General features: G+C 38.0%; 1 protein-coding gene across 7 annotated transcripts in view; it reads right to left on the bottom strand.

Annotated features, from left to right (window-relative positions):
* The window catches only part of TAFA5 (TAFA chemokine like family member 5), a 436466-nt gene that overhangs the window by 260074 nt on the left and 154112 nt on the right, over positions 1-22280 (bottom strand). The window contains exon 2 of one of the 7 annotated variants that reach the window (XR_003923577.1): positions 11257-11277. The exons of the other annotated variants lie outside the window; for them this stretch is intronic. The gene's annotated coding sequence lies outside the window, so the exon portion shown is untranslated. The remainder of the gene's footprint in view (positions 1-11256; positions 11278-22280) is intronic. 7 annotated transcript variants of the gene reach the window in all.

Raw genomic sequence — 22280 nt, 5'->3', positions numbered from 1 at the left:
TTCTTCCTCTCCACTTTTACAAGTATTTTCTGAAGATTGGCATTAACACCACCACCTACAGCAGAAAATTCTGTTTTCATGATGTGCCCTCAACTGTGCTGCTAGCTATGTAAACAGAGTAATACAATCCACTTCTTTTGGAATAAAAGACCTGCTGAGAAAATTCATTTATAGGTGGATAACTGACGCTTGGCAGTATCGAAAATAGATGCATATACATTCTTCTAGTTTTACTATGCATAAGCCAATGGATTCCAAACACCCCAGCTCATATTCATGGCAAAACATAAGTTAACCAACAGTAGAATTAATTGCTTAAGAACAGTTCATCGACACTGATCTTTGGCAGTCACCTTCAAACCCTTCCCCCAATATCAAATTTGTTTACTTGCTAAATTGAAGAAGAGGAAGAAGGTTCAAAGGTTTCTATGTTAAGCATTTCAAAATTACTATAAATGATGCATTCTGTAACCACTCTAGAATTAACAGCTCGAGCATTTCACATGTTAAGAAGCAAAAAATTTGTTCCACCATGGGGAGCCATAAAGCAGTTAATACACAGAAATATATCAATACAGAAAAACCTATCAGTATGAAGAAGCAGTAAGTAAACTAACAAACAGTTTTCTATGAAACTCAGGTCCTACATTTGATGGATCATTGATTCTTAATACTTCTCCATAAATCAGCATATACTAACAAATGAGCAGTAAAGCCCCATCTATTACCTTTAGAACTGGGAACTGGCACAATAGGCTGACACATGTTTACACCTATATAAACACATGGATTTTTCCACTGCCACCACACACTGAGCAGGTTGCAGTGATCAGCTGTTGCTGGGAAAGGAGCTGGTACTGCAGTGCAGTTCAGCAAATGAAAGCTACCACTTTCACGTTTTGAAGCTGTTGCTTCTGAGAGTAAGGATGGATTGAGATATGCTACACTTCTCTCTCAAACCCAGTCTGGGATTCTGGTAAGTTCTCCTAGCTCTCTTGATTGAAATAAATAAATAAATAAATAAATGTGTACAGAGTCTAACTGGTAAAATACCATTTCTGTCTGTCTGCAGAGAACACAGCAGAGTACTTCCAGAAGAATGTTTCTCCATATTAATTTACCCTTGGAAATGCAGACTGAAGGAAGCACTGCTATTGCCTAGTGCAGAACTGAAGCTAACTTAGGGAGAGATTTCCCAGTTTTGAAAATTTCTGAGATCTCAGTATTATTCCCATTTTGAAACAAAACTTCAAACCAAAGCTACCTCTTTACAAACAAGATGTAGGAGCTACATAAGCATTGGAAAATGGGAAAACAGCATGGTTCAAAGAAGATACGCACTTTGGCTTGAAAATCAGCTTCAAGCCATCAGTTAGTGCATTAAGGATACATTTTTTTTACATACCAGTTTCTTCTTTGCACAATGCTACAATCAAATATTTTTTTTAAAATAGTATATCCTGTTCTACTTGTCTCTTGAGATACAATAATAACACAAGTCACACCAACAGTCTTAAGGGTTGAGGAGAATCATTTTTCCTGAACCTAGAAAAGTATTTCAGAATACTATACTTAAGGAAAATAATATTGCTATTTCAAGAGCGCCCCAAGAAGACATATATTGCCCCCTACTCCCCCAAAAGGCTGACCCCCAACTCAAGACACTTTTCCTTTACAGAAGATAAAATTATTCTAAGAGAAGGGTTAGTCTATCTCCTGACTTTTTAGCTCTGCTCATCTTCTCTACCACTATGTATGTACAATAACTTAAGGTTGAAAAATCAAATTTTAAGGCACTCCAATATGCACATATCTCTGGCTGCTCCACAGGAGACTGCACTGACCCACCATTCACCCTTAAGTTCAGAGAAATGCCATTCATCTCCTATTGCTGTCCTGACTCTCTGCCATCCTGTATTAGGGCTATTAAACAGAGCTATCATATGATTAAGCAATAAAGAAAAAAACTGTGGATCTTACATAGAGAAGGAAGCTCATGGGGCATCAAGAGGCAGCCAAGCTGTGCTGCTGCATCTGAAGCTACAGCTTTTACCCAGCGCTCTTTCCGTTTCCACACATCTGGAAACAGCATGAGAACTTCTGCTAGTCAGCTCTATTGCAGATTCCCTACACACACGCACACGCATCAAATCCCGATTCAGTAAGAACAGCCTGCACCTCACCCATCCCCAAATACTCATTCCCTTCATTGCTTCAGCAGCGCTGAATTGCTATCCACTCTCTTTCATCCTGTACCTCTAGCACTGACCTCGGTTCCTCCCTTTCACATACCTAAATCCATGTCCTGTCAGCGACCCACACATCGCTGTTCTCACTTGCCATGCACCTTTCAGAAGGATTTTAGTATTCCTTGCAGTTCCCATTTTCTATTTCATGTTTCTTATGCTGCAGGTAGTGCTTATAGGCAGCTCTTACACCCAGGTTCTGCAGGAAATAAGCTGCTGCCATAAATTGAAACTACTCAGCTAATTCTAGGGTAAAGAGCTCATATTTGGAGGGACTGGTGAGGCAGACCATGACACAAAATGGAACAAAAAATCCAAAATGTCTTGGAAGTATAAACCTGGCTCTCTGAACCACTGGGGCAGATGTTTTGCTTGAAGATGTAGTTCCATTCTCACCAAAATCAATGTGGCTGACTCTATCCAAAACCACTTTTGAAAATAAATTGTAGCCCAGCAACAACAACCTCTGCGATTCCTAGTAAAGGGCCACAAGCTGTGCCCTGAGCTGAGAGCAGCCGGAAGGCAGCAGCCCGGGACAAGGAAAGATATAAAAATAAACCCAGGCAGGTCCCAGGACTGAGGAGGTGGGGACTCCCACCATGAATGTCACACCCCACCCAGCAAAGACCTCAGGATGGTGATTGTGAAACTGTACCCCCTGAGGGCTGGGAGAAGACAGCGACCATCAACCTGAGAACCCAAAAGGAGCCTAGACAGGTAAGAACAGCACCAGAGAAAAGACACTAGAGTGGGCTTTTTCTAAAACCATTTCTATAACCATTTTTAGGGTGTTATTAATGAGATAATGCATGTTTGTATTTTTGTAACTGGACTAATAACTATTTCTTGCATTTTGTTCAGATATAAACATGCTTGTGAAGATCTCAATCAGACTAAGAATAAGGTCTTATATCTCTATATGTGCTACGTTCTCTTTTGATCGTAACAGGATTGTAGTTTGAACAAACTCCATTACGACAGAAAGCTAGAATGGTTTTCATCTCATTGACTTTAGCAGGTAGTGTGAAGTAGTGGTTAATGTAAGTATAATAAAAACTATATGATGGCATCTTTTCATTACATTTCCAGAAGGCACATTTAAAAAAGAGGGAAAGTGGAAAAACCACAATAGCACACAATATTTTCCCAAACTATGAGTCACAGTAGTTGTAAGATGGTAATATAGAGGGGAAAAAAAAAAATCTTAAAATGTAAGTAACAGAGGTTTTAAAAACGGAACACAAATAATTAAAATTTAGAAAATACTAATGTTTACAAAGCTACAGAAATTAACAGAGATTCAATTCTTGGGTGTTTCTGTCTTGACAACTGCTTGGAAGGAAGAACACATTTGGGTAAATTAGTTTGGCTGAAGAAAAAAAAGACAGGAAAGAAAAATTCCTAGACCGGGCTAAGAAAAAACATGAAGATAACTAAATTAGTGTCTTCTTTAATATATCTAGGTCTAAGTTCAAGCTCCATATAGCTAAGGTGACTTAAAGACGTCTTATTTCTAGAGTTGTAACGATGAAGCAATTTATTCCTTGGTGTAATGATTCCAGTAGGAAGCGTCCTGGTGCCTTCAGGAGACAAAATGATCCTCCAGGTTAAACCTTTATTTCAGGATAGTATGAGTGCTTTTTGGTCTTCACCTCTGCAAGCTCATTAGAAGACAAAAACAAAATAAGCTAGCTCCTTCTAATGTTTGACATTCATCAATTTTAACTTTGGATTTCCTGCAACACTGAAGGTCTGAAATCACAAATATCAATTGCTTGATACTCCATTGCCTCATATTTTTTGTAGTCTTTTCATAAACATAAGCATGCTAGGGGTGAAATGACTTTAAATCATGGCAATACCTTCTCACATAGCTATAAATGACCATGAGAGGTGGCAGGTGGCAGGCAACGGATAATCAGGTCCATAGTGACTACCAAGTCCAGATGAGGACATTTAACTTGTTTTAAGCCAGCAGGCAGGTTAGATCTAGACTTTGTCAGCATATATGCCTCCCCTGTATACTATAAAGCACATGAGCCAGCTTACAAACGATAGGCAAAGAGCTACTGAGTCTGTTGACTCTGGGTTGCAGAACTTCAGAATACTGCAAGGATACGAGACATCTGATGGACTTCATCCTTCAGTGAGATGAAGGTGGTGGCAAGTATAAGTGTACAAACCCTTATGATGAAAATTATGGGAAACTAAGACAGTACCTGTGCTTTTGTATTGCCATACCACAGACTGTTCTACCGAAAATGAGGTGTCTCCCCTACCAAACAAACTTCAGGGAAGGAAGAAGTGATTTCACCTTCTACAGTGCAAATTATTTGTATGTCTACTTAACTCTTTTTTTTTCTTTTTCTTTTTTTCTTACTTAAAGTTCTGAATATATTCTTTCCATTGGAAAGCTTTGTCACCAACATTCATTCAGAATACACAGAAAATTACTTACGGAGCCAGATGAAATAAAGTGTTCCTTTAGGTAAATCTTAAAAATAAAGGGGCTTCATAAGACCATTTTATGGACACACACAAACTGTCAAAGTTCAGAGTTCTTGACACATGGGATTCTGGCCTGAACTCTTCTTTGATATTAAAATGAAAGTTAACCAACAGAAATTACTTCCCCATACTGAGTGGGGTTTTCCTGGCTGTCACAGACTATTGTTGAAGGCAGCAGTTACTGCCAGGGACAGCAGCTGTACTGTGCCAGCACTGTGCTCAATTTTATCATTTTTACTTCATTGTGTTGCTTGTTTTCACACTTCTAAAGGTGTCTTTCTATGCCAGCTACTTTCATAATAAAAGCCTGACTGTGATCAAAATGTTGAGGCAATTTCTTCATGAATTGCTCACAGTGGGCATAGCTTGACATTTGATGCATTTTAGAGGTTGCACCAGAACCAAGAGAATACATTTTGGGACTCGGCTTCCTATTTCGTTTCTACTACGTGACAGGAGAAGACAAGTACGAGAAATGTAGGCAAAAAAAAGTGATGCAGGAAGAAAGACCTCCTTCCCAACAAAAGCTGAATTTAGACAGAAAGACAAACACCCTTATCCCAAAGAGAGTCACAAATTTCAAAAGTTTAAAGTACAGAAGCTCAAAATCTTCTCCTTGCCCTTATTGCTCAACATATTTGATGTTTTTTAGATAGTGAGAGAAAGCAAGAATAATTTAAAAAATTGCTGCTATTAACCCCACAGAACTCAACACATTTTCTGTCATACAGGGAGGTATATCCTCATGTGGATTAAAAACGTGAAGATAGCAGGTTGAGGTTCACAATGATACACAGAAGAGAAAACGTTACCCAGCAGGTCATTATATGAAAAGCATAGTCCAGAAATACGCGGGGCATACTTTTCTAAAAAAGCAAATACATATTTTCAGTCCACAATCACAAGCAATATAAAAGACAGACACTGGAATATGTGCCAAGTACTACGCAAACCCCTACGAGTTCTGCAATTTATCACATTAAAAACAACATATGCTTTATACAGTAACAAGAAACTGACTTTACCTTACATTTGTAACATTTTTATTACACTTTTGCCCAATAATCCATCTGTGATCCTCCTAATGCTCTGACTACTAGAGTATTCTATCACATAATGCTTTACGAATTTGCCTTTTAAAATTAATTTATAACGCAGGAAGAGTTCTCAAACTCTCATTTAGAAAAAAAAGTTCTATGAAACAAAAACGAAGGGGGAGAAGCTGGTAAGTTTTCTGGCTAGAATATAGTGAATTAAAAAAAATCAGAAAAAAAGGCTGTTAAAAGCAAGTAAAACATTTATTGCAACTAAGTATGTTTCATATATATGTATTATATGTGTATGCATAAATATAATATACCTGCACACACTTAAACTGGTAAGAGATTAGTTAAAAAACTGAGCTCAATTATACTGTAAAAAGAGAATCCACATAATAACTTTTGATTAAAATACTAACTGTAAATTTACCCCTGCACTTTCTTCCTTATGTTACCCAGTTGTGTTTCCATGGTTACTCAATTTTAGAAATCGCTGAGTCTTACTGGAACATGAATAATGAAAATACTTCTTTACTAATAAATTTTATGCAAAGATCAACCAGGCTAGATTTCTGAGTAGTACAAAGTAATTTTCCCTTTTTTTATTTTTTAATTGTTATTTAAATACTATATTAGGCATACATATAAACAAAGCAAACAAGTGGAATAAAATGTCAAAGAAATAATTATAATTGAGTATGAACTTTAATTCTAATTCCAAATTTGAGTAATAAAATTCACAATTTCTTTTTAATGCATGGGTATATTTATTAAAGTAAAGGTGGTTTTGTTGGCTTCTAGCACTGACATTAGACAGGTAAAGGAGAGGGAGAAAGAAGTGTTTTAAGTTTGATAGAAGCATGGCTTTGCAGTTTACAGAAAGTAATCCAAGTAACTATTCTTGATTGAAACTTCATTCTAGAGGCAAGTTACTATTTTTATTCCGTTGCTAGACAGATCACAACAAAAGTAAATTTGTTCAACTTCTGATCTGAAGTCTATACGTTGTAGGACACGCACAGCTACCAAGCTACCTATAAATTTGGGTTGTCATGATACAGATGCGTGGAGAGAATCCTTTTTTTCTGAGCCACCATTTTCAAAGCTTTACTCATTAAAAAAATTCCTTTCATGCTGAAGGGTAGTAGGGATAAAGAAAGAGGGAGAGACTACAGAATCACTGCTTTAAGTAGCTAAAATACCAGGGTTAATTGCTTCCTCCTTTTCTTTCCCAACGGTATCACTTACATGAGTGCACTGATTTATACATTATTTTGCAGGCACAAAAAATACCTTTTAAGTGCAGCCTTTCAATGTAAGCCATCTATGTTTTCCTTTTAAAGAGACAGGCTTATTTACAGCTCCAGTGATTGCAATTCATGTATTATTCCCTCACCATGGTTACCAAAAAAGATAAATAAGAAGAAAATTATTGATAACTGACTAGAGAAAAATAAATGAAGAAAAATGTATTTTCTTCAGTATTATGCCAGCAACTGAAATACTGGAAAAAATATACCAAATGGCATACCACTATTAAAAAATAATATATATATTATATATAGTTTACTGAGTCTTCTAATTTACACTCTCTCTCAAAGGTACTCTATTACCATATCTTTCATATCTACCATGGTAACATTTAAGTACTAAAATAACTTGTCAGTAGCTCAGCTATAGTTATAAAAAAAAGTGGTGGTTAAATCATACAAACATGGAATCATAGAATGGTTTGGGTTGGAAGGGACCTTTAAAGATCATCTAGTTCCAACCCCCCTGCCATGGGCAGGGACACCTTCCACTACACCAGGTTGCTCAAAGCCCCATCCAACCTGGCCTTGGACACTTCCAGGGATGGGGCATCCACAACTTCTCTGGGCAACCTGTTCCAGTGCCTCACCACCCTCATCACAAAGAATTTCTTACTTATGTCCAATTTAAACCTACACTCTTTCAATTTAAAACTATTGCCCTACACTCTTTCAATTTAAAACTATTGCCCCTTGTCCTGCCACTACAGGCCTTGGTAAAAAGTCTCTCTGCATCTTTCTTTTAAGCCCATTTTAAGTATTGAAAGACTGCAATAAGGTCTTCTGAAAGCCGCCTTTTTTCCAGGCTGAACAACCCCAACTCTCTCAGCCTGTCTTCACAGGAGAGGTGTTCCATCCCTCTGATCATTTTTGTGGCCCTCCTCTGGACCCGCTCCAACAGGTCCATGTCTGTCTTGTGCTGAGGACTCCAGAGCTGAACGCAGTACTCCAGGTGCGGTCTCACCAGAGCAGAGTAGAGGGGCAGAATCACCTCCCTCAACCTGCTGGCCACACTTCTTTTGAGGCAGCCCAGGATAAAACTGGTTCTGGGCTGAAAGCACACATTGCTGGCTCATTTTCAGTTTTGCATCCAGCAGTACCCCCAATTCCTGCTCCGTAAGGCTGCTCTCAATCCATTATCCCCCAGTTTGTATGGATATTGGGGATTGCCCCCCCACCTAGGTGCAGGACGTTGCACTTGGCCTCATTGAACTTCATGAGATTCACATGGGCCTACTCCTCAAGCCCGTCAAGATCCCTCTGGATGGCATCCTTTCCCTCAAGCAAATCAAATGCAACACTCAGCTTGGTATCATCTGCAAACTTGCTGTGGGTGCTCTCCATCCCATTGTCTATGTCATTGATAAAGATACTAATTAGTATTGGTCCCAGCACAGACTCTCAAGGGACACCACTCGCTACTAGTTGCCACTTGGACATTGAGCCATTGATTTTAACTCTTTGGACATGGCCATTCAGCCAGTTCCTTATCCATCTAACAGTCCAACTGTCAAACCCAAATCTCTCCAATTTAGCAGGAAGAATGTTGTGGGGGACTGTATCAAAGGTCTTACAGAAGTCTAGGTAGATGACATCCATAGCTCTTCCCTTGTCCACTGATACAGTCACCACATTGTAAGTAGAAGACTGCTAGGTTAGTCAAGCATGATTTGCCCTTTGTGAAGCCATGTTGACTGTCTCTGATCACCTCCCTGTCTTCCATAGGTTTCAACACGTCTTCTAGGAGGATCTGCTCCATGATCTTACCGGGCACGGAGAGTGAGGCTGACTGGTCACTAGTTCCCAGGGTCCTCCTTTTTTTTACTCTTTTTAAAAATGGGTGTGATTTATAAATCTCCTTTTTCCAGTTACTGAGGACTTTGCCTGACAACCACAACTTTTGAAATGTGATTAAGAGTGGGTTGGCAACTACATCAGCCAGTTCCCTCAGGACCCTGAGATGCATCTCATTGGATCCCATGGACTTACATATGTTCAAGGTGGTCTCAAACCTGATCTTATTCTACAGTCGGAGGGACTTCATTTCCCCAGTCCCTGCCCTGAGGTTCAGGGACTTGAGAGATGTGGAAAATGAGATTACCATTGAAAACTGATGCAAAAAAAAAAAATTAATACACATGCTCCTCAGTTCCATCAACTGCCTACAAAAAACCAGTGCATATTACTCACTCTGTTAAGAAAATCAGAATTAGTTATCTTTTCAGCTACAGGAGACTTAGATACCAACTTCTGAATAAAATTACCAAGAATGTACACAAAATCTCAGTCCCAAGCATCCCAAATAGCCCAATAAATAAAGGTCCAGTCTGCTAACTCAATTCCAGATATACTTTTATCACCTCCCTATCACCAGACTGAATTTGCAGTGGTTAATCACTCTCATTCTAGTCCCCAAAACTTTTCATATGTTTGCATAAAAATGTAACATAGCCATACAGGCTCAAAATAGCACTGAATGAAATGTGTTAGAATTTTATCAACCTGAATCTGCCTCAAGGGTCAAGCTTATGTCCTTCTACGTAAGACAGAAATCAATTCATACAGAAAGCAGAAAGAGCTGACTGGATCAAAAGTCAATTGATACTTCAAGGACTGAAGAGGGGTTTTTGTTTGGTTGGTTTGGGGTTTTTTTCTGGTTTTTTTTCCCCTCTCTTGCCAATGCTTGGTTTGCATTTCAATAAACAAGCAACTTGAAATTTTATTTCATTAGTTCTCTTCAGAGATGCCAGGGCTGGAAACTGTTTATAAATCAGGATACTCAGTGTTCAGCAGTGTTACTTCAGTGTGACAAGAAAAGAGACTCAGCAGCTTTCACGGCAGCACTACACTTTAGAGGGACGTATCTCCCAGGCCTTTTTGGATAACCTCTTTCAGCGCTAACAGCTGACAAATTGTAGAATGAAATTGAGACTCTACTCTATGTAGGTTCAGATGTAGCATGAGGTTCCCATCACAGCACCACTGTCATCTCCAGTGGCACAGGAACTAACAACCATCACATGCAATGCACCATCCCACCTCTCACTTAGATAACTGCCTAAAAACATGTATCTGGAAGAAAGGAAAGAAGAGAAGGAAAGATGATGAATCACTTACCACACCTATTGGACAAAATCAGTTCTGGTCCACTGAACAGGGCATCCGTACCCAGGCGCTGGCAGTGGGGGCTGCGGGGCGGGCGGCCTCTGTGAGGAGCGGCCGGGGCTGCCCCGTGCCGGACACAGCTGGTTCCAGCCGGATCCAACCCGCCCGCCCCGGGGCACCGCTCAGCCCCGCGGCCAAGGTGGCGGCGCCTCAGGGGAAATATATTTAAGAAAGGGCAAAACCACCAGAGACCAGTGACGAGGGAGGAGGAAAAAGGCGTGAGAAACAGCCCTGCAGACACCAAGGTCAATGAAGAAGGAGGGGGAGGAGGTGCTGCAGGTGCCGGAGCAGAGATTCCCCTGCAGCCCCTGGAAAGGACCATGGTGAAGCAGGTTGCACCTCTGCAGCCCAGGGAGAGGATCATGGTGGAGCAGATATCCACACTGCAGCCTGTGGAGGACCCCCATGCCAGAGCAGGTGGATATTTCCTGAAGAAACGGTGGTCCATGGAAAGCCCATGTTGGAACAGGTTTATCCTGAAGGACTGCAGACTATGGGAAGGACCCATGCTGGAGCAGGGGAAAAGTGTGAGGAAGGAACTTGAATTTTAGCTTTCAGCTTCTGATTAAAAAAAGTTATATATTTTTCTTTAAAAAACACCATGCTGCATGTGACTTCAAAACTTTCAGGAAAAGTACATTAGACAACGAAAAAACAGTACAGAAAGAAAAACACATGAGATCTCTAACTAACTTATTGGACCAGCTGTCCTGTATTGGCTTTTTACAAGAAGGGAAAGCAGAAGGGAATTAGAGGCTTTTGTAAAATGAACTTGGTGGAAGGAGCTCATAGCACAGGAAGGGAAGAAATTAAGAGCGATCAGCAAGTTCAACATATTGGGATGGGAAAAAGAATTTTGCTTCCACACTTATGATTGACTAGACAAGGGAAAGTACATTAAAACTAATTAAAGGAAGATGAAATAAGGTCAGCTACAATTCCAACAGGGTACAAAAAGGAGTAAATGCCAAGAAACCAGTAGCTTACCACAGACTTCAAGTGGTCCCTCTAGGAAAATCACATCAAGTATTTCAAGTTAACAAAGAAAAAAAAAGGAAAAAAAGAAATAATTCAGTTCCATGTAATAAATACTCTTATGGGAAGGATAAGGCTAAAATCACGAGGCTGGGCCTCCGGGCTTTTTTCAAAATGGTTTTGATATTTTAGAAGGTCCGAGGGCCAAGATGCGCTGATGACAGCTTCATTTTTCCATTAATTCATTCTTTGGTTTACTTTGCTTAAAATAATTTCTATTTTAAATCACTTAAAGGGAGCTAATGACATATTTTATTCATCAGAAGGAGCGTTTTTTGAGGGAGATATTTTTAGAGCATAGCTATTGAAGTATTAAGCCAGGATGACTATTAAACCAAACAACTAAGTACACAAATTCAGAAGAAAAATACTTTGGTTTCTGCACAGACTCATATTTAAATGTCAGTGACACCATGACTTTCCAGGTCCCATTAGAAGTCTATCCTTCTTAAAAATGCTTTGCAAGCATCACTCTTCTGCATCTGGACCTCTGTTCCGGTCTTCTTCCCATATGTCTAAGATATCTGCAAGTACCTGTTTGGACGTTTTGCTTCTTCCATTATATCCAGAGAATGAGTCTCTCGATAACAAGCCCTGACTATAAAACAGTGGGCAACCAAAATGTCCATCCTTTTGGGAAAGCTCTTTTGTTTGGTTTGTTTTTTTAAAGTAAAAAGGAGGAAAAAAAAAAAGAGCATATAATAATTAGATGTGAAAAGATGGGAGAAGTTCCAAAACCACGCATTTAAAAAATATCTCAGTATAGTTCAATAATAAGCAGAAAATTACATATAACAAATAAGGGAAAGCATTGGCTTTAACATTGTTGATTTCAGAGTAGAAGCATTTTAAAGGTTATTTGAGCCCAGGTATTAATACAGCCTCATCTACAAGAGAGGAACAAAAGAGTATCACAGCAAGGACATTGGTGCAATTGCAGTCCTTGGTGCTTATTCTCCTTGGTCTGTAACTCAGCTGGAGGCTAGTAGAAATAAATGATGCTTTAAAAAGAAATAGTAAATTGAGAATCACTCATTTTTAAAAGATAAGTTTCTCTCCATGTTATTACTCTTCTGAATTATTGAAACCACCATAACCCTCACTTTTATCACATTATTGATTACTATAGTTTTCTGCATTATACATTCATCTTGAATAGTAAGACCTATCTAGCCATTTTCTTTCTATTTTATATCAGTTTTTATTTTGTCCATCACATCCTAGCCAACTTTTGCAGGTGAAATTTTAAGACAAACTAAAAGAAATTCCTCAATTATAACTGACATTTTCTAATCCTTTGGTACACAGAAACTCCTTACTGACATCTGACTCAAGGTGACGGTGTCCCTTCACAGCTTCACTAACCATTGTGATTCCAAACAGCTTTTGGTCTGCTCTACAAGGAAACAGACCTAGGTGTGACTGTAGACTAAAAGTTTCTGTATTCTCACTGGTATTTGCTGTACTTATTAACAAGATACATGACAGGTTACTCGTCATGGGTTGACAGGTGGAACTTAGTCAATAAAAACAATGTGTAAGAGAGCCAAGAATAGCTCTGTTTTCAGTAATAATTAAAGTTATTGATATTTCACCCTGAGATCATTTTATGCAAAGATAACACCTTTTCTTGCAGAGAAATCCCAGTATTTCATGACAAGTATGATAGGTACATACATAATCCATCTAAAAGCAAAGCATGTTTGTAACAGTCTATTTTAAACATCAGAGCTTGTGCTTTGTTTATTATAACATGCATGTTTGAAACATTGTTACCAGAAGAAGGTAACTCCTAATTCAACCAAGCAAGGTTACTGACACAAAATGGTTTTGAAACATACGAATTTGTTTTGTTTACTCAAAATGAGCAGCATTAGTATTTACAAATAAATATAAAATCTTATTATTTTCACTTGCTTCAACATCTGCTTGGGCCCCAAGAAAAATACTCAACCATGTTAAATAGCTCTGTAATAGTAGCAGGTTTTCTCATTAATACTCAATTTCTTCTCACTGACTTTGAGACAGAGCAAAGTTCTAAGTAAAATGTCCTAATTATTAGAATTATGCAAAGATAACTTCCATTTATGAAAATTAAATCATTTAACAACTTGTATATAGTTAATGAAGCATAATAAATATTAAACTAATGACATTGTAAGTCCACAGAAGATAATATGCCAAAGCAATTCACAGCCATCATTTACTACAAAGACAAGTCTAAATTTTCACAAGTGTAGTCAACTCCCCAACCAGATATGAGGGATTTATTCTTATTATTATTGTTATTGCTAGTGGGGGTTACTTTTTTCACAAAGTTTTAATTTTATTACACAGCAATGTTTTAGACACCCTATGAATAGCTAGCAGTATGAAAGGAAAACTGGAAGACTAATAAAATTTATGATAAAAATTTATGATAAAATCACATCAAAAGATCTGTTTACAGAAGATGAGGAACTAAATGAGTATTTTGCAGAAAACATGTATTAGACAGCCCTTAATTTTCCTTTCAGTCTCATGGAGGAGCTAAGCCATTTTCAACTGAAATTAATAATGTTTTATCAGTGTTGGGCATTATTTTATACACTGCAGGAACCATCACCTGTCTACCTACAAATTAAGTACTTCACTGCGAACCCAAACACTAAAAGCTTCCCTTCCCCTTCTCCCCCCTCCTCAAAGCCAGTGAGAATCAAGTCTTGACTGTCAGCCGGGAGACACAGTGATGTTCTGCCACTTAGGGAAGCAGGTCTCTCGCCTTTGCAATCTGCCAAAGGACACAGAAATGCTGCACCAGGTAGGAAACCAAATACCCACCCCGACTCTAAGACACTGTGTTCCTGCCAGTGCAGAAACTGGATCTTTCTTCCATGTGAGCAGGCAGAGGCCATGTCCTCCAAGAACCTACACCCTTCCTACTGGCAAGAGGACACCACGCAGCTCTAGCAGTGTCACAGCATCCCTCGCTGCCTCCAAAACGATCAGCTGCAGCCAGGTCCCAGCAGCTGAGGAGACACAGCTGCCAGCCTGCAAGCAACAGGTCTGGAGTGGCCCAAGAGCAGGAGCCAGAGCCCTCATGGCTCAGAGGAAACAGCCCCCAGCAGTGCTCGGAGTAATCAAATCAGGCAATTCCTCGTCAGTGAAATGTTAGTGTTCTTGAGGCCAAATTCATGAAAGCCTCACAATTTTAATAAAGTTGGCACATGCTTAAAGTCCTGATCTGGGAAACGTCACTTCTCTTCTGACTCGGGTTATGAGACGAATAATCTAGTTCACATTAGTATACTAATGTTCCTCTATGTGCACGGTATCCATTTAGTCATACAATAATAGAATGAATCAAATAACCTTCTTTTGCCATAGGTCATTACACATCAAGCAAAATTAATATTTAAGAGGTTTCCTTACAAAGGAAGGTTTTCAGACTGCACAAAACTTAGAAAACAAAATGCAGAAAAACTTTCTAGTATGAAGATGACAACTAAAGAAAGACTTATGAATATGCCTAATGTTTATATATGTATAAAAATATGTATATATATGTAATATTTTAGACATGGTTGTATATAATTTTTATAAATTATATATATTGTGTGATTGATTTATGGTTATATAATTTATCATAATTATAAATTGTAAGTATGTAATATATATAACATATATATATATATGTTATTTTTCAATGAATGTGTATCTATTCCAAAAACACCAACCCCTTTCCGGAATTCTAACATCTTATTAAAAGTTTATGTTGCATAGATTTTTTTTTTAAAAAAGAGTTGATGATGTTTCCTTGTCTTCCCAAATATTCTGTTTGTATAGTATTATACTGCAAGATATCTTGTGAGACAAAATCTTCCTTTGAATCACCCAGTGGCAGAATAAGCATCACTCCTTTGGTAATCACTTCCACGAATCTAGAAAGGAACCTTACTACAGCATCCAGATACTAAAATAACAAAATCCATAACAAATTAGTTATGCCCAGATTGTGAAAGATACACAACTACATGCACACATACACATATATTCATACAGACTACATTACGTGCACTCCCTTCTAACACAGAGTCAGGACTACATCTCTAAATACTCACAGAGAACTTTGCCTTAAATTGTACTCACTGTTTTTCAAACCAGCCAGAAAAGCAGAACATTCAGGAAGTTTCTTGGTGTTTTCTGAAATTAGTACAAGCTCTAGAATCCCCCTGATAAATCCAAGGGGACTTTGGTTCAACAAATGTATTCTACTATTGCTTATGAGTACCAAAATTGTGCTTTAAATATATTCCACTGATGTCTGTGACTCAAAAAGCCACTGCTGCGTCCGAGGGATGAGTTTTGTAATCAGAACCCAAAGAATCTACTGAATTCAAGGAAGATTTTGAGCAGAATATTTGTGTTCTTGTTTGTTTCCTTTTCTTTTCGGGGTGGGGCGGGGGGGGGAGGTGTGGAAAGAAATGGCTGATACTGTTAAAATAAGTAACTCCTGGACAAATGGTTTCCTCAATATTATGGCTTCCTTTGTGCATGGTAGTCTTTGGCTCTTAGGAGCAGATTGTGAAATCTGTGAATCTACACAGACTGCCAGATTTTCTGCAGCATCAAAAATCTGCTGGATGCAGCAGATCCATGAGGGGATGCAGCCAGGAAGTGTTTTCTGTCCCAGGCTCAGAGAATACAAGGCCTACACAAGGAAATGCTTTTACTTGTCACATTCAGGAACGACACCCAGTCATAACACAACTAGGGAGACAGCCAGAGTATGCTGTGCTCCAGCTATTTCCCTAGCATCTCCTTTACAGGAGTAGTAGCGAAGAAGGAAGACTAGCATTGACCTACTATATCTCTACAGCTCCTAGAGAACTTAAAATAGGAGACCACCCCATGCTTATCATCTCCCTTGCATGGGAGATGCTCAAATGGGGACTTTCGCTCTCACTGCTAATCTTGGGATGAACTCACTGAAACAGCTTCCCCAAATGTCTTATATGATACGCTCCAGTTTTCTTCAGCAGTGCAAATACGAGCACTTCAGAATGGAAGATGAGAGCTGTCTTATGCAGATTCACAGTGGCAACCTCCTGAGCTAAAAAATATGAATGCCACATTCCTGGCATCAGACATAAAGTCAGGCCAACTCTGCCAGAAAGGAAGAAAAGAAGTCAAATAGCTAAAAAAATGTCCGGTTTCAAAATCATATGAGCCTGAAAATGACTTGTTTAGTTCCTGCAGTCACTGGACCATGTCCAGAAGAAAATAGATAGCTGTTTACAGTATTGCAACAACTCTTGAAAGCCTTTCTAAGACTGTCTTCTTTCCTCTTGATCAGAACTCTTGTTACGGTCTGCCCCTTTCCATGAGGATACTTATTCTTTTAGTAATGCTGCCAACAGTTACAAGATGTTCCATTCTTGGCTCTACAGCAAATATATTCACTTATTAATCAAAGGGAATGGTCTCCTTAGCAGTCTGCTTTTTAGATCTACTGAGTCTTGAACCAAAAAGATAAGGAGGGGAAAAAACTTCCTAGGAAGCTGTCAGAAGCCAGACAGTAAGGGGCCACAAAAATATCCAATAAGTTGCACTAATATTCTGAAAGTTTCCTGTTTGATGCATGTGGATATGGTTTCCTCAGACTGAATTCCCTTTGATCTCTAAAAAAAATGAGTCAGAGAATATTACTCCTTCTCATGCAGAAATGTCAGGAGGAGTAGGAGGGGGAGGAGGAGTAAAACTGACTCATCTTGAGAGTCAGATTCAACAAACCCTAGATATATTATCCATCAAGAAGACTCTAATCAAAAATATGAACAATAGATTGTGCCACATGGATGATGAACAAGGAATCTGAACTAGGCTGGATGCAAGGTCACTAAAAGCACCAGTCTATCATACTAAAAGAGGTCATTTTGATGTGATTAGAGATGATATGGTTAATATAGCTTTCTATCTCCTATAATTAGATGAGAGGGTAGGATTACAGTACAGTTTCAATACAGGAAAAGCAAAAAGGGAAGCTATTGAAAATGATGATTTATATTCCTAAAGAAAGGAGAGAAAGAATTGGTGGAAGGAAGCAGAACATGTACTAGTCAGGAAAAAAAAAAAAAAAGAAAAAAAAAAAAAAAGAAATACTCTATTCTGCCCACCTGCTGCTTAGACTGAGACAAAAGATCAGTCAACAGCAATACCCATGAAAATTTTAATGTCTGTTGGCCATACCACACCACAACAGGTCTCTGTTTCCTTTAACACTGCTACAGAGAGAATCAGAAGGATAATGATTACATTTAAAGTAATTAAAAAACTCTGAAGGTCTTGGAGATCCCTAATGACCAAACATTTGCTCAAGATCAGGGCACAGTCTATTTGCAAATTATATGATGCCCAGTAGCTTTATGTTCAGCCAGAGCAGACTAGCATAACAGAAACACAAAAGAGCTTTGAAAACCCACTGTGTCCTCTGACCAAGAACATCTTCCAAGAATACTTTGCTTTTCAGGACCCAGGAGACATTTGCACATAAATTGAGTGTAAAAGCAGCTAAACCAGGAAGAGGCGTTATTCCCTACTTGTCTCTGACTCCAAATCCTTTACACCTGTCCTTATGAAGAAATAAAGCAAAGATAGTACATATATAAAAAAAGAAACAGAACAGGAAAAAACATTTAATGAATAAACAAAGAGAAGCATCTGATAACAGCAGGAAAAAAAGTTTGTCTTTGAATGTTTGAAACACATCTGTATTGCATCTCACAAACAAGTATCTTTTTCTTATAATCTTCACACTAAGTTTGCCTCCTAAAACTAGGTATGCTTGTCACCAAATTCAAATAAAGTAGTTTAATTACTTCTGCTGGCACTAATTTATAGCCTGTAGATTCTTGCTAATTAAGAACCCTAATCACTGTTTCAATCTTCTCCATCATACCTCTACCACCTGTTGTGATTCATACCTGCTGATTCCTTTCAGGCACTAAAGCCATATATCAGAAAGACATTTCCTAGGATAAAAGTAAACTTTTTAACTATGTAAGTGTTAAATGGAGGAGATTTATATGCCAAAATTTTATCCTTGCAAGTTTTAAACAAAGCATCACAATTCCTATATTCTACAGAAAGTCAATGCTCTGAAAAATTCAACTTGAAAACATTTTCGACTTCTAAAACAAAATGACTTAAAACAACTGTTTTTCATTGATTTGCTAGTTCTTCATTGAAACCAAAAAGTCAAGAATAGCAAAAATCATGAATACCAAGAACACCTATACCAAAACTCAAGAATACTAACTCTTAACTTGCCAATGAAGCAAAGGAGAAAGCTTAGCAATGAAAAAAACCCAAACAAATTTCAAAACTGAACTTTTTTTTTCTCTACTTATTCATTCAGTTTGTTAGTTTCCAGAAATTTCTAAATGTGCATAGTCCTGTTCAGAGAATTTAGGGGTTTTTAAATACTGCCGTGATAAGACTTTGATAGTTTCTGCAGTAGTTCCCCAAAGTTTTGCCTATGTTGAAGCTTAAATGCACATTCATTTAAGCTTTGTATGTATCTTACTGTACTCCTGGAATAGCACGTACTGTAATTCATCCTTTGTAGCTAAGTTTCCATTTTTTCACAAGCATATCTGCTATTAAAAAAAAAAAGTAATAATAAAAAGAGAGTATAATCAATATAGATTTTTCAATAAAAGTAAAGGATGTCCTAAAAGAGACGAACACTATCTTCTTTTGCCGAAATCCTTACAACGTTATTCTCAGTTTTTTTGGGAAATGAAGCATTTTTAACACTTCTATGCCTTTTTTGATAAGGTAATGCTTTCAGTTCAAAGTAATATACAGTCCTTCTTATCAATAAGGAGTTTGAAACAAATGGAGGGGTGGTTTAAAAGAGCTGGGATATGTTTAATGTACGTAGTGTGAATTGCTATTTTTATCAAGCAAAAGCATAGAAACTTCACCTAAACAACATATGCTGCAATAGGCCAAACTTAACACAAAATCCTTCTTACTTTTGCCAGTCTTGATTTGATAAATTCTGTAAGTCTAAGTATTTTTATATAAGCATAGCAATTAAAATGTAAAATTAAAAGCTTTAAATGGTAATAAACACAGTAAATCTAAATTTGATAAATAGATGTAAGACTGGGTTTGTTTAATTAGAACCAAAAGGTGTTCTACTGGTGATATTCTTCTGTGTAACAATTTCTTCTAGGACAATATTTTTAAGGATCAAATATAAAAACCTAGATCTTCACATGTGCTGCAACAGGACTTCCATAACAATCATTCAAAACAAGCTGAAATAAGAGATATCCATGTTTAAATAAACATTATTACACTTGGTAGAACTTTACTTTTCTCATTTACAAAATCTACATAATTCTACACTACTACATGTGGGTGGAGTAGGAGTTCAAAACAAATGAGTCAATATTTTTCTTCAGGAAAAATACCATTAGCAGAGCATTCATGAGCAATCATATAATCACAGGCAACTGTCCCAGACCCATAATATATGACGACAAACACGCTTTAAAGAACTAGCTCAGACAGAGAAAAAGCTCTCAGTATGAAAAAGCCAAGATGTTATTCCAAAACCAATGAATTAAAGTAAAGCTTGACAACTTCCCTGCAACCAATTATAACACAGTCCCCTCAGCTGTAAAGTGAGATTATTAACATTCCTATTCTGCCAATCTTTAAATCTTTTGCCTAGTCATACTTGAAGCTGTTCAGTGCAAGAACTTTCTCTTATCCTTTTATCTACCTCATGGGTTCTATTATACTCTGCTAAAGAACAGGAAAGGCACACTAAAACCACAAATTCCTATTGTAATATGTTGTAAGAATTAATACTTTAGAACTGATTAAGTTAAATGATCAAAACTACTGTTTATTTTTTACCATCTCTTGCATTTATGCAAGACACCCATAAAAGGATAGAAAAGACTAGTTTAAATAGATTATTTTATTCTGTAAAAAGTTACAGAACTCCAATCCACTATAAAATTTCCAGCTTACTTTTTGCGTCATAAATTTGGAGAACACCTTTCTGTCAAAATTATTTAGAACATTTTTCAGTAGACTGCCCCGATGTCTGACAGAAAGCATGCATAACTGCAGCCAGAATGATCACTGAACTGAGTTCAATAGAGATTCAGAAGTGACTGTGTTTGTTTCAGTGAAGATACTTTACTACCACCTTTTAAACAACAAATTCTTCGTGCCATGGTGTGGCAAACAGGAAACACTCTAAAATGGCAAAACAGTCTGGATATGAGCAGGCAAGTAACAGCTTATTCCTACAATAGAAACAGTGGACCCTTCTCCAAGTCTTACTTCTCTTTGTCTTCCATTCCTTTACAGACTTGTCCCTCCCTTTAGACCTCTGCAGCCCTGTAGCCCACTAAAACACCATATTGCTGCTGCTAGTAACAAGCCACACTGTCTTTGCAACTACCTTTGCATGGCCTTGGGACTGACACCTGTCAGACTTGCTTTGTCTGAACTTGTCTTGGTCTGCCTGGGGCTTTCCTTTAACTTTTTTTGGTGGAAACAGAAATTTTCTAAGGCTTGGGTGACTACTGTTTTGTTTGTCTTTGAATAATTGTGTGGTATAATTATAATTTTTACAGACAGAAGTAACAAGTAGTTATTTTCTGAAGAAGGAAACATTTGTCACTCTAACATAATGGTGTAACGTAGAGGAATACAGGCATGATATGATAACAGAGGCCTCAGTAGTGGGGACATAGGACACAGTATAGGGGGGTAAAACCACAAGACAATAAGAAAGTGAATCCTTGAAGACCTCAGGACTGTAAAAAAACCCATCAACAGTCAGTTAAAGGAATGCAGACCTGGGAACTGAGCAAAACTAGATGCTGGTGTAACAAAGAGCATAAAGAACAGCACCCAACTTGTTAGACACTCTGTATGTAATAGATTTGATTGTAACGTGGATTTGCAAACTGAAGAGTAAAAACAAGGTGTAATGTATGGTAGGGAACATGTAATAGTAGTCTCAAGTGGACACTAGAGTGAGGAGGAAGAAACCATCAACGTCAACATCACAGTTCTCCTGGCAGAGGACAAAGGAAGCCCCACCACAGACATCATACTCTCCCAGCAAAGCAAAAGCACTCGTGATGGTGGTGGCTCACCACAACTGAAGTCAAAAGCCTCAGGATGCAGAAGAGCATGGGAAGAATGAATGTAACACCATTGAAAGGTGGGACAGTGGGAGGTGTGCATATAATAATAGCTGCATTATTTATTATCAAGATTTTCCCTTTACTAGTATTCTTGCCTTTATTTTCTTTTCTCTTTTTCTGTAATAATTAGATGGGGACTAAAAAGAATTCTTTTATTAGACTGTTAAGATTTCAAATACACTAAATTATTTATTTTTCACATAATGTGTGTCCTCTGGGGCAATAACAAGACTAGGAGTACAACACCTTCCCCAACTTATTTTCTCACGTGGTTCACATGCCTGCAAGTCTTCCCCTTTTTTTCCTACGCCTTCTCTTGTGCTTCTCAGTGTTCAAGTTCCTGACCTCCAAATTAATCCAAATATAACTAACACAGATTTGAAAGCCAGATGTCACCAAACAACTGACCAGAGTATCCAACTAGTGAAATTCAGGTTACTCTGGCTTCCTTTATTCCTGCTACAGTGCAGTACTAGTCCTACTGAACTCTAAGCAAATTTCTCACTGACCCTTTCAGTGTAGCCTAAGTTCTACCTTGTCAAACCTAGTGTTGATGAACATATATTTGCTGTAATTTTTTAGACAACACATAATCTCTCTCTCTCAAAACAACCCAGTTCCTTGTTCTGTACGTTAGTCTCATCACTAATTGGGAGCCAAAAAATCTGACATGGAACATGTCACTCAAACAGAGTCAGAGTCCCTCAGGAACAGACATGTGCCATGCCACTTTGCCACCCACTGGTGTGAATC

This window comes from Aquila chrysaetos, chromosome 5, assembly GCF_900496995.4.
Source record: "Aquila chrysaetos chrysaetos chromosome 5, bAquChr1.4, whole genome shotgun sequence".
Lineage (NCBI taxonomy): Eukaryota > Metazoa > Chordata > Aves > Accipitriformes > Accipitridae > Aquila > Aquila chrysaetos.
This window is presented reverse-complemented; position numbering and strand designations above follow the sequence as displayed.